The sequence below is a fragment of the Argiope bruennichi genome, chromosome 5 (assembly GCF_947563725.1).
Source record: "Argiope bruennichi chromosome 5, qqArgBrue1.1, whole genome shotgun sequence".
Taxonomy (NCBI): Eukaryota; Metazoa; Arthropoda; class Arachnida; order Araneae; family Araneidae; genus Argiope; species Argiope bruennichi.
The window spans coordinates 58,287,498-58,302,624 of record NC_079155.1 but is presented as its reverse complement, the minus strand read 5'-3'; positions in this window follow the sequence as shown (position 1 = coordinate 58,302,624).

Here is a 15,127-nt window from a genome sequence, read left to right as displayed (position 1 = left end):
ATATAGATAGGTGAGAATATATATATATATGTATGCGTGTGTGTGTGTGTGTGTGTGTAAGCATTATTTTAAGTGAAGCAGAAATGCTGTTTCGAAGACAGTGAAGAGACTTTCGATTTCGTGACGTCGTTTTATTTCATCTTGGGGAAGCACGCATTTTGCACAAAACACGACCACACGCACAACACAGAACGACATAGAAATAAATGGGGGAAAAGCTCTTCAACATTTTATTCCTGGTCTTATATAACCTGAGATATTGATAGAGAAAATATTTTTCCATAGTGCTTAAATATAATGAGATTGGACAGGGATTTTCGCTACACGCGCCGACAAGGCAAGGGAAAAACAGGGATCTTTTAAAAAGAATTTGTCACGTCAGCGGTATTTTGTCCCTTGACTCGGAGTATGGGAAAGTTAGACTTTCAGCCTATTTAGCAATTTTACAAAGCTTCTCTTGAATTAATTAAGTACAGAAAGTGATATTGGATCAGGAAATAAGAGAATATTTTAGAATGAAGTTACTATAGGCAAAACTAAGATAAAACCTTGGAAATTAAATTTAAATTAGAATTTAAAATATTATATATATATATATATATATATATATATATATATATATATATATATATATATATATATATATATATATATATATATATATATATATATATATATATATAGCACTTTATTATTTCAAAACCCTTGATAAATAATTCTCCAATTATTGAATGAATGACTAGAAAGATTCTTTCTAACCATATTAAATGTATATCGCAAAGTATTCGATGAATTTATTATATTATTTAAAATATGCAAATAATGAAATAAATTACACTTATTTTCTGAGAAATTTAGACAGAAATGTTCCAGGAAATCTACCTTTCTAGCAAGTGTATATAATTCAAAATTTCACCATTCTGCAAATGATTGCCGTCCATGTTTCTGAAGATGAATCAATTATTGTTTTAAGAATGCATACAAATTCAAATCAGATATGTTTAGATTCAAAAAGGCAAATCAAATATGTTTATATCGAAGCTTATGAGAAATTGTAAATATAAAACTTTCAATGATTTAAAAGAAACATTTACAGAAAAGCAGAAACTTCAGCATAAATTTAAACATTATTCAAAGCAATATTCTTTGAAGAATAAAATGTAGAGAAAACTATAGTTACATATTAAATTTTCTTTTTTTAATATGAGTTCATGCCTTCCAGTCAGAACTGAAGTGAACTATAGCATATTAAATGGAAATCAGATTCCCTCATTCTTCTTCTTTTCTTCACTGAGGAGAAAAAAATAACTCTTCAGTTTCTGCTTGATTAGAACATTTATTTTTAATTAACTCTAAAATAAATCCCAACCTTCCGGAATATCAATAACTTTTGCAGCTATTATTAAAAATCAGAAAACACAGTTAGGGAAGTTAATTTTCTGTGCTTCATTGGAGGATCGAGATAATTATTGGACAATAAGTAACACGCTTCATTGCACAAGAATGATCATCCTTACCTAGGAAACAAAAATAGATGGTATGAGAAATTGTTTAATTTGGTTACACACTTGAATTATAGAGGGAGAACCATCGAAATTTCTGTCAGAATTTGATTAAATTTGTTCACATTATGTTTCTCTCTTTTATGAAAATTCTTAAAAATGTTCACTGAATCACCAAAAATGAATCGACAATTGTAACAGAAATCAATTTTCTAATGGTTTTACTTCGTCTAAAAATGCAATGCCTAATATTAATCCTCATTTGTTAATTTATGTAGTTCCTGCTGGGATATTTATAGATTCTGTCCAAATTTTTGATCACAGATTTTCTGCCTCCCATTAAGTCATCATACAGAAAGTAAAATAAACAAGGTTGGTAAAATAAACATGTATTTTTTACCAAAAAATGTGTTTCTATATACGCGAATGGAATTTATTTATGTTATATGTTTTTTCAGAGATTTTGTAATACAGTACCACTTCCATTAACTAAGATAAATTAAATTATATTTCATCATTAGATAATTAAAAGTTAGTTCAGTTGCATAATTTGTGCATACCTTAAATTAAATAGCATGTTTTGCTAAGTAAAACTAATTTATTGTTGCAACATTTAATTAGTTTATTTTTTTAAAGTATTAAAATTTATTTAATATTCATAAAATTATACATTTTGAAATTCATATAAATGTTCAAATGTATCGACTGAGAAAAGTCTGAGAAAAACAGTATTTTAGTGAAATTATATTTCCTTTTCACACAATCATTACTCAACATATATCATTATTCATAGTATTAAGGATGAATTATCAGCAATTTGCAAAGAATTCCATTAGTTTTGCATTTTTTTGTCCCATTGTTTCCATAGAGTGTCATAGGCTGCATTACAACTGAAAATAATAATAATAATAATAATAAAATAAAGGAGTTATTCTTCAAAACGCATATTGATAACATGTAGAAATAACTGCCGAGAGTATTTTTTTTTAATTTTTAGGAATAAATCTGCATCGTTAAACAGCAAATTTTAATATTTTAGAATTAAATAATTTGAATAAATATTTTTATAAAAAGAACGGACCCAGACTGATCTTTTTTTATACGGATTTGCGTTAAAAAATTTATTCATTAACTGGAAATTTATTTTACTGAATGTAGACTCTCTACTAATTTAATGAAATATGGAAAACATTCTCTCCTTATTACCTTGAAAAAAAAATCTACCAGCAGCCGTATTCTTGAAATGCATTCGAAAGTCGATTAACAAAATCTGAAAAAATATTTTATACAGTTATATAAAATATTTTATATAAAAAATATAGTTTTTACCTGATACATAAAGTAGGAAATTGATCTAATGCTTGAAACCCATGCCAAAATGGAAATTATCATTTCATTTTAATGCATAATTTCTTGTTATAAATATACATATCAAGATATTATTGTTGAAAAAATTATTATTGCTGAAAGACAGAATGTAAATTCCTCAATAGTAAAAATTTATTCTAAAGTATTACTAATTTAATAAATCCATTATAACTATCCTAATTATAATACAAACCAAGTAAATCTGACAAGGAATATATTATTGGAAAGTAAATACCAAGTGCTAGTAATGCAAATAAAATTTTATATAATACAGAACCGAAATAAGATATTATAATGTATAAATAAATTATAAGAAAAATAAACTTAAAGAAAAAAAAATATCTGGATGAAACTTATTTTCTTTTGTTTTAAAGTTTTTATGGATTATTTTCATGTATGCGAAAAATATTTAAATGTTCCGAAAATTTCAATTGCCGTTTATGAAATCCCTTTTCCATTATTGGAATGGCAAAATGCCTTCATTGGAAGTAATTTAAAATTCTAAACTTTTTTCAAATCAACTTTTTACTGCAATCTAATTATTCAAAATGCGTCTTGAAAAATTCTGTTATTCTCTTTTATACATATTCTAAAAATGATAATCGACAAATTCTTGTATTGAAATTGTACCAAAAACTGATATATGACACCAATGAGATAAACATTTTGCAGACTTTACGAATAATTCCAAATATTAGATTTAATCAGAGAAATGATAATTTGTCTGGACAATTGAATTTCAGAGAGGTCTTTTACATAGTTTTGTAGGAAACAATTTTTTTAATGCTGAAAAAATATTTTGAAATAAATATTTTATAAAATAATAAGGAAGAAGAACATTCTAGAAAACAAACGTATTAACTTTCACTCAAAAATAACAGAAAATAATATTTTTAATGGACGTAGCAAAGATGAATTGTATACTTTTACTCATAAAAAATATCGTTTCAAAACAATTTGAAAACTTATAAAAGCAAGTATTAAAATATTGAATCTTTGATAGATTCTCAGAATAACATTGATTTTTTTGAATTTCTCTTGAATGATAATGATAAAGAGAAAGCATAAATATCATCAAAAAAAAATTAAATTGAGATTTTGAAGAACCTCCACAATTCAGAACTTCCTGAATCCTGAACAATGTTTTTTTTTTTTTGGAATTATCTCTGTCTGTCTTTCTATCAATAATAACAAAACACATCGATACTTGATGAAGGAAATTTCAGATATTGTCAGGAGAGCTAGATGGATAAGTTTTGATACATAAATTAAACATCTTCACTGTAGATAAATCAAATTTGAAACCATATACGTCAAAGAGTTGACTGCCTGCCGGCCGATACTTTCTCAAGCATCCAAGTATGACAACTCAAAAATGAAATGGCTTAAATATTTGAAATTTAATACATAAATTGTTTACTGCAATTTCAGTTCTGAGTCAAATTATGGCTTTTATCGATCGTAGAAAAAAAAAACTCTCAAAATGTACATTCGGTTTTCTAGTACTTGTGTATTAACAGTTTCCTAATGATTAAATGTGAAATATGTGATTCTAATAGATCATTTCGCAACTATTGTTCAGTAAAGGCATGCAATAAATAAAATATACTCACTTTTATAGAAGAATGGGCGATAAAGGAGAAGTCATTCTTTCTTTCTTTCTTATACAAGTTCTTTTCGATTATTAAACATTTATATATTAGCAGATATATTTTTTAATCAACCAATAGTGCTTTGAAGTTACTAAAATAATTTTATATCTAAGTTCGGCTTTAGAAAACAGGTATCCTCAGAGACCACTCAGAGAGTCTCAGCATCGCTATAGTTAGGTCATAGGTTACGACTAAACCCCACACAAATCCAGATGGTAAATCTTATATGGTACGCTATAATAGTCAAGGTTTTGAAATTTTGTTTAACATATGATGAATTAAAATTCGATCAAAATGTGAAACCTATCAATTCATCAAATTAAAATTAAAATATCGTTATCACCAATAAGGACAATAAAAAGGATTTAACACAGGATTAATATCAGGCTACTAGTTAACTGAATCGAGCTAAATAAAATACAGTGAAAAATTACAAATATTTTTATATTATCTTTCATATTATAAAGAATGGTGTTTAAAAAGAAGTCTGCTTTTATTTCACCACGGGAGGCATAATTTATATATAAATGAAAATTCGTCAGTCTACATCGAAGAAAAGACCAACATTTTTCCTTTCAATGATTTTACAATGATATTTTGATAGGGATTTCTTTGAAATGTGTAGTCTTAGGAAAGCAAAAAATTAGGTATTTTTAAAAGAATGTTGTTAGAACTAGGGATTTTTATCCCTTCACTCGGAGTGTGAGAAAATGCTGAGAACACCAGTTTTGTAGAGCGTGGGTGCAATTAATTAAATAAAAATTGGGAATTGGATCAGGAAATAAGAGAACATTTTAAAATGAAGTTTATATGGGCTGATTTTAAATAAAAATTATGAGATTAATTAAGATTTAATTAAAATTTTAAAGTATCATTACATAGATGCTCCAAAATGTCTTATGATTTGAAGAAATTGAATTAAAATTTGAATGCTAGTATATTAAATCATGAACTCATATATGGTGTGAAAATCAACTATATTGCTTTCTCAATCATTGCCACATTGATATCTTCAAAAATTTCCTAAACACCTGCCATACAATTCAAATGTTATCATTATAATGAAAAGCTGTATTTGTTTTGGAACGATTGATGCATCATAAGAAATCTTACAACTGGACGCACACTGAAAAAAAATGAAAAAAATCAATAGAAGATAGATGAAAAACATATTTTTTGGTGTCTCATAAATGTTTTAATGTCCAACTTCAAATATGATGCCATGCGTGAATGTTTTTATTATAAAAAAAAGCCTTATATCATAAAATACCTCTGTTCAAATTTTCTAAAATATTGGAAAATAATTGTCACCCTGTAAATAAATAATCATATTTTCTTAAAGAAATTAAAATTTATTTTCTTTCAGGGAAAAAAACAAAATGCCCTTCGTATCGCATTTCTTATAACAATTTAACATGGCATTTTGAAAAGACACTAATTCTAGATTGGACGAAAGTAAAACTTATGTATAATTCCTTGCTTATAACTATATCTCCCAAGTTGAAAAAAAAAATATATATATAGATCAAGATTAAAAAAAAAAATGTATATGAAAGTGTAGTTGACTCCAAATGACCTTAGTTTATTTTTCTTGTACTCTCTATCTTAGAATTTCATACAATCATAAGTATAAATAGTGCCATAAAAAAAACTAAGCTAAATAGCAAGCGCAATCGTAAATGTTTCAGCTCTGATAAAATTACCCGAGGGTTCGTTCAAAGAGCGGGCCTTATCGGTTCATTAGAGTCCACGACACAAGGAACACACGAATTCCTGCGCATTTCCTGCTCTCGCCCTTGGGCTGGTCAATATCGTCAGTTAGCCTGACCGCTAGAATGAATAGGCGATACTTTTTTTTTCTCGGTCCCCTTTGCTTCCTGTTTAGTTTGTTTCTTTTCTTTCTTTCTTTTTCTTTTTTTTTTTTACTTGTCAGAATACTCAATGTCAGTTTTCGTCGCCTTAATAAGTTGGCAGGACAATCTGGGAAACCAATAAATTGTGATCGCGTTTCGCTTCAGCAAACTCTATTTTCGTAGGCCTCAGGGTATCATGTAACTTGCATTAATACTTGTGAAAGATATGCAGCCAAGGACAAAGATGTCCTCGCTTTAACTTGTCATAATTGAAACTTAAATTTTGCGAAAGAGAAAGGCTTAGTGTAAAAAGAAGAATGAGGCATTGAAATGTTTCTAATACAAATTTAAAAACTCTTAGATTAAAAGAATTATCTTTAATTCTATCTTATATATAAAATTTCTATCTTAAAAATTCTTATTTTATATTACAATTTCTATTTTAAAAACTCTTGCCTTATCTTAACAATTTTTAGGTTATCTTAAAAATTCGTATCTTATCTTTAAAAATTCAATTAAAATAAAATTAAAAATCTTATCATTTAATTACACAGTATATTATTATGAGATTCTTGTCTCGTGTTTTCATATTAATGTATTCATTTTTTCACAAATTGGATAGGATCGTTTTAATTTAATTAAAATCCAATTTTATATATTCATGAAATTATTTTTTAAAGATTGGTGTTCCTTCATATTCGAGAAGCTGAATAAATGACATCCAAACTTCGGCAATTGGAAATATTTAGTTTATTAATATTTTATTATTGGGTCAAAGTGAAAATTTAAAATTATTTATAATCTACATATAAGCATTTTAAAATTTGATTTTTAAACCACATTCGAAACGATTTACTTCCTTAAAGCTGTAACAGCTGTCATTTATGAAGAAGCTTAAAAGAGTTTCTCACTCAACATTATGAAAACAAAGTATCTAATAAAATTTATTGATAGAAAATATTTCTCAGTGTGGTATTTTGAGGACTATTCTTTGGGTTTTTTCAGTTTATTAGATCGCTCTATATTTTTTCAATGTAAATTAATTTATTCTTATTGCAGTTTTGAATAGCCATCCTTTAATATTAAATATTATGTTAATACATAATAAAAGGACGAAACGCAATTTACAGAATATAAATATAGGAGAAAAAATAGCATGAATGTTTAATATTAAATAAGTAGAAAGTGTTTAATACGTGAAAGGCAGATGATATTAAAGGAAACTAAAAGAAAGTGAAGAAGAAAAAAAAAAAACGCAAGTGCAAAAAAAGCTCAATGCTCTTTACTAGGGATATTCAATTTTCTTTTTTAACCACCCTTTGTTTCTAGCTTTTATATTGAAAAAATAAAACAATTAACTATTAATAAATAGCAATTTATATCTTAAACAATAATAAAGTACTATGTATTTACCATATTGTGCTCAACAGGTTAGACCTTCTTTATTCTAGAGTCATCAACTCAGTACAAATGTAATTTAAAGTTTGGAAATATGTAAACTTGAATTACTTTGGACATTTTAATTAGTACTTTTATTAATTGTTAAATAAATGATATTTTAGATTTTTTTCTGAATACCTTTCAGAGATATTTCTTCTCAAAAATGAATTGTATGCAACTTTAAAACGAAAATAATATTTTAATTATACTAATTTAGTTTGTTTGTTGTTTGTTTGTTTCTTATGGCACTTGCCACTGACAAGCCCGCTGTTACGAAGACAGCGATTTAAGCCTGAGGGGGACGTCTCTTATTTTTTATAGCAGCGCCAACTAGGGCCAAGAGAACGACTTTGCTACTCACGCATCACTCATTCGCTTGCACAACCCCTTTTTACAGGAGGGCACATTCACACATCTCACAGATAGAACAACAGAAGAACAACCATGCCCAAACCGGGACTCGAACCCGGGAAAGACGCGCTACCCCTATGCCAGGACGCCGGCACTAATTTAGTTGTTATAGAAAGCTTTGCAAAATCGTGAACATTTTTCAAAGATAATTTTACATGTATTTGAGCAAGTACAATCAATGTGGCAATGGAATTCAAACTATATTCATTATTGAATCAAATATTTAATCTTCTAATTGAATTCTATTATTGAAAGTTATGGATGAAAATAACATATTTGCTTGTGCAATTCTTATAGAGAATAAATTTTTTTAAAGTTTTTTAGTTAAACTTAAGTTTTTAAGATGTTACTTACCTTCTTGCGTATGATTAAACATTTAATGCGCAAAATTGTTAAGTTTAGATAATTAAGCTTAAAAATATGTTAAACCCTGGTTGACAACCATTTGCATTTAAAATACCCTGAAAATTAGCTTTTTAATAGCAGTATGACATTGTAGAAATTGATTCCAAAATGAAAGTTTATGCAAGAAATAATTAAAAAAATTGCCAGGCTATTAAAAGAGCAACGTTTTAATATCTAATGCTATATAATGCCCAAAAATATTTGATTAAAATATTTAAAAAATGCGTTGGGAAAGAAACGCAGCCATTATTCCCTGCAAACAAGCTGGTCTCTAAATACATCTAGTACAACTTATTCAAAAATTAGTTATCATCATTACATACATTTTATTAAGCTGAAAATCAAAGATAGTACATTTCGTTTTTTCAGATTGCGGATACCAGAATTTCATTTATTGCATGATTATTCTGCTAAGTAGAGCATTAAAAAATTCGTTTGAATATATAAGGAAGTGCAATTATTTCCTGAATATTTTGTTGAAATATTTTTTACTCATTATTTTTGATATTGATAATTATTTTTTTAAAGTCAGAATAGCATGGTGTATATAATTTATTCATTAAAATATGTCTCGGGTTTATATATAATACAAAATTAATTAATTACATAACCAATTATTTGTTATTTCATGTTTCTTCATTCATTTGCTAAAACAGCGTATCAAATGAAAAATTAAAGTTTCATGTTCTAGAATACGAAAATCAAATTAATATAATGATTAATGTAATATAATTTTATATGATGAAAATTAATGAAATTATGTCTAACATGTACTTTTATTTTCCTTTGATGCACTGTAATTTTCAGCTTATTTTTAATAATTTTAAAGCATCCTCTATATTCTAATAAAAAATACCGTTTTCATATTTACATTTATGCAATTAAATATTAATATCAGTTTGAAGAAGTGGAAATGATGATGCAAAGTGATATAGCTTTTTTTTTGGACAAGTATGAATTATATATGCAATTTTGGTTTCTATAAGTATTCGCTTTATAAAAAATAACATAATTTTTGGTTTTTAGATAAAAAAATGTATAGATTATTTATAAGCAGCAGTATTTCAAAATAACCACCATAAATTCGTTATTTGATTTTTAACTATTTGTTGATAAAAATTATTAAAAATTATTTAAAATTAGCAGCAAAATTTGGTTTTTAACTCTTTGTTGCTGAAAAATTATTTAAAATTTTGACAAAGCAACAAATTTTAGTATTTAAGCACCAACTAAGCAATCAAGTTTCAATGATTTACATTTTCATTCTATTTAAATTAGAGTATATACTAAATGTTCAATGAAAAATGTGTTTTGGATCCTAAAACTTCATTAAGAGAAGAATATAATATTATTTTCAAGAATATTGAATTATGCGCTTAGCTATTATTTCAAGCTATTATTTCAATGAAAATTATTTTTATTAGAAATAAATCTAAATTAAATAATTCTACTTTTTGCGTAGAAGTGAAAATAGCATGCTTAATTTTTTTCCACACTTCATCTAAATTTTGACTGTAAAGCAATTCATTGTTATCAGGTTAAGAACTGGATATTTTTATTTTTATTTAAAAATCTTTCCTAACGGCAAATCAGAATTAGAGGAAGAACACCATCATATTTTGAATTTGCAATGATAAAAGAAAGGTAATCTCGTAATCTTTATAGGGAAAAAAGTTATCAAAAAAATATAAATTCTGCAAGATGAAAGAACTTTATTACTGACATCTTACACATTCTATCATTCAATAATATTACGGGAAAAAAATAGTCAAATATATGAATAATGGCTTTCAAATCTCTACCAAGTTTTAGGAGATAAAAATTGTTTCATCGAAGAAGCATTCTAAAATGTTCATCACGATATTGGCAATAATATATGTATACAAGGCATAAAAGTATTATAATATTTGCTGGTATCATCGATTTCAGGTGTATTTATTTATAGTATTTTCATATATCTTATCTCAAAGTTAAAACCTTTAATTTTGACAATTACGGGGACTCAAAATTGCATACCTTGCGAATAAGAGAAAATTTCAGAGTACTTCATTTATAATTAAACTAATTCTCTATTTGAAAGCTTCTCCATTTTTGCAGAAACGATTTAAATGGAATTAGCTACTAGCTAATTTAATAGAATTAAGCGTAAAATGTTTTTAATGAGCAAACAAGGCAGTTTGGCAAGAATTCAAAATGAATGGCTGCATTGCTGAGTAATTAAAAAAAGATTAAAAAAAAGATTATTTACTTTGAAAAAAGTATTTTCCACGATTTTTAATTTCGAAATCTTTTACTGAATCTTGCACCTAATGAAAATGAATCTGGTTAAATAGCCTTAGAATTTGAGTTTAGTTTGTTTATCTAATATAATAAAATTATTTTTTTAGCAGCGTTAATTTTTCACCATTAATTCACTTTTTTTGTCTTGGTATATTTAACAAATTGCCATTACAAAATATAACCTAATGGCTTAAGATTTATAACTCTTATTAGTTTGAATACTGTAAGTTAAGAATAAATTCAAATATTCTCTATTATCATTTAACACTTTATACTATCTTCCAAATACCAGTTTTGCTTTTAAAATTTATTCTATGGATAGTTTTAATTTTTTTCAGCAAATTCTATGTTTACAAGCTAAGTAATTTTCACTCTTATATAATAAGAAGACAAAACATTTTTTCAGTATTAGGTGTCTGATTTTGCTAAATTTGACTAAATTGAAATCATGTGGAATTAAAGTTTTTCAATCATATTGTTTATTTAAATATTTTAATTAGAACGTTACGTAATAAAAAAAAGAATTTATTTATATATTTTCAGTCCGATACAATTTTTGCCCCTATGATTTAAATTATCATTCCTTTTTTTATTCGTGTTATTTAAATTATATTTTGTTTGTCTCTGTTGTTTATATTCCAGTCATTCGCTGAATAGTCTATTTATTATCACGCAATCGCTTCCATTTCATTTCATTGTATTTCAGATAAAAATTTCTATTTAACTTTATTTTTTGAAACAAACTCCACATTCTTCAATCTTAACAAGTTTTATGAAAATGTTGGAATCTCAATAAAAATTTACTAAAAGTTAAAGATGTCATTTTTAACAGGATTAAAATTCAACGTTCCTTATTGTAGATATGCGTACATTGAAAATTGTAAATGATTCATTTTTAGTGGAAGTTTGAAATGACTCTTCTTAGAGAATCATCTTTACATTCAAAGAAATTTTTCTAACATTTATTTTTTCTTATTCAAATAACAACAACAACAACAATAATAATAATGTTGCCAGATTAGAGCATCATAATATTCCAAATACGGTGAAAGTTAAATAATTTTTATCTCATACTGTATCAGAAGCCTTACTTGTTTTAAAATTCAAAAATGTTACAATTATTATCATAAAATGGCAGAATTACAAATATTACTATATATATTTAATTTTATTTGTATTTTAATGGATTGCACCAATACTTTGAAATATATTAATGCACTCTTTTTAATGGAAAAACATAACACATATCTTATTTATTAGAACTCAGAAAACTGATTACATGAATTTATGCCCACATCTTCCCTTCGGTTTGATTGGATTCCTTTATCTTGGATGCAAACTTGAAACTGTAATTTGAAGTAGGTCTCGTTATAAACAGACTGTTAAACTTAGGCTTACAGTTGTATACAACAAATATCATTAAAAAATTATTTGTTAAAATTTTACAAAATTACATCCAAACACACAAACTGGTTTTATGATCCATGTAACATATAAGACAGTTTTAAATTATGCTGAAACATAAAATATATTGCTTCTAGATACATAGTTTTCCAAAACTTCATATAGAGCTGAAATTGATTTGCGTGAAGAGGTGGTAATTATATCAAAATATAAGAGAATTTTAATAAAACAAAATATAAGTTTTGGCTAAAAATTGCAATCATTTTTCTATATTCAATGTAAATTGCGTATAGAGTCCCATGCTTTTAAATTAAATTTTATTTGTTTATTTTCCCTTTATTATCTCAGTGCTTAGGTTTTATTTCATACTCAGGTAATTCTTGGTATAAACAATAATTCTTTTTATTTTATAGAGTATATTAGCAAGCAAGTATGTGACAGTATTATGTATAGTGTTTGCAAACTTCATTAAAGATGATATTTTCAAACGTTTTGTTTACAGGCTCAGGATTTTGAGAGGATATACTATTAAAGTAAAATATAATATTTCGGCTATAATTATTTAATAACATCCATAATAAAATAATAGTATAGAACCTTTAAAATATAACTAAAATACTTATTCAAATGCTTAAGAATAACAATTTTTTATGCTACATATAAAAGTGACAAAATGAATGCGTTCTCTTAATTATAGCTAAAATATTTACAGGAGTATAAACAAGTATAGCCAAATCCATAAATGTTCAGATTTTCCTTTTTCACTGTTGAAAGATCAAAACTAAAGTAACTCCACACCCCACCCAATTAAGGCTTTCAGATAAAATCTGATTGGCCACATCGCCACAATAGAAACTCTGACAGGAACTGTGGTTGAATCCTAATGGCCATTACCGACCAAGGTACAACTCTTCCCGTGGGAATCACATCCCGCCATCGATGGGAGGTTGCCGACCAACATCATTTCTATACCCACCGGGGTGACAAGAACCAGTCACCATACCAGAAACTTCTAATCCTAATTTCGGTGTGAGTGGTTCAAAAATAAATGAAATTTTCAGCATGAGAAAGATGTGATTTCTAATAAAAAATAATTCAAGGGAAATAAATCGAGCGAAATTGAAGTTTTAATCTGCAAGTAAGGAGGTAAAAGATTTGGCTCCGACAATGATCCTAATGACCACTTCACAAATTTTCAGTTCATTGGAGACCACAGCGTAGCGACAACGAAACATGAAGCATGGCGCATGCATTGTTCCAGATCTGTTTATCGTCAATATCATCGGCTAGTTTGACTGCAAGAATGAATAGATGATACTTTGTTTTTCCCCCTAATAGCTTTAGTTTTCTAGTCAATCATTTACTTTGGAAAGTTCGAAAATGTCAGTTTATGTAGCGTTAATATATTGATGAGGCATTCTGAAAAGACCGATAAATCTTGATCTCACTTCGCTAAAAGGAACTTTATCGTTCTGGTCTCCGCATATAATGTAACATGTATCAGCATTTATGAAAGAGTATAAGTGCTGTTTATTAAACTCACATGATAAGATAATAACTTAGAGCCATGGAAAAAGGAATGTCGGTAAATTTAGAGCAACGGAGTATTTCTAACAACTATCCATAAACTATAAAACCCAAATAAGATTTGGATTCTTTTTTTTTTTTCAGTTTTGTAAAATAGATTTGCTTAAACAATAAGTACTACCATGTACATTAATTCTTAAATATTAATATGAAGAAGCAATTAATTTATGAAATATCAAACATATTAAAATTAGTTTTAACCTAAAAATCTAAAATTAAAGTAAAACTATAAATGAGCCTTTAATTATTTTTTTTACCAGTTTGAAATGGAAACACGTAGAAAATAAATAAAATAAAATAAAATGTCATGGATAGCTAACACAGAATAAGAGAATACATTAATATAAATAGTCGCTTTATTATTAAAACTGCTCATTTTAAGTAAAAAGAAAGCTCAATTTCATGTCGTTTTTCTTATATTGAACTAAAACGGAAAAATAAACTGAAACATATTACAGATTTTAATAAAGTGAATTCAAGAGGCAAACCAAATTTTAATAAAGACGCAAAGACATGAAATTAAAAACACACAAACAAATAAACACACAAATAAATTTCTGAAATACTCGTAATTCTATAGACAATAAATTTAGATGAAACCGTGTCCAAAAATACTTCAGTTACAGTTAAAATTAAATTACTTCTCTCTCAAAGTATTTCAACGTTTGTCAAACAGGCACACATATACTTTTTACATTATCTTTAAATTTATTTATCTATATACCATAGATGAAATTATAAATACATTCATCAAATGCAATTTAATATGCAAAATAGAGGGGGTAGCGTATTTCGTTCATTCCATTTTAATTGCTTAGAAGGCACATATTAAAATTGCATATGCTTTAATAAATACATTAATTTCCGAATGCAGTTACTTTGCTGTTATCCTTAGGGAAAGCACTTAGGTAAAATTTTGGCATACATATTTTAATGATGCTTTCAACTGAGCACTTGAGGTTTATGCTCATTAATTTTTGGAACGATCCTTAATAGCATAACTGACCATCCCTAAGTCTCGCCACAATTTGTTGAGCAGCTGTGCGTTTGAATGAATAAAATCAATTATTTTTAACTCAATAATATGATAAAAAATTTTTATTTTTCTAAAATATAAACAGGATTGAAATAAATTGCATATAAATTGCATTTTATGAAATAAAAAAAATGAGATAATTCATAGCATAATAAATATAACCGTGCAACATTTCTAAAATAGTCCATG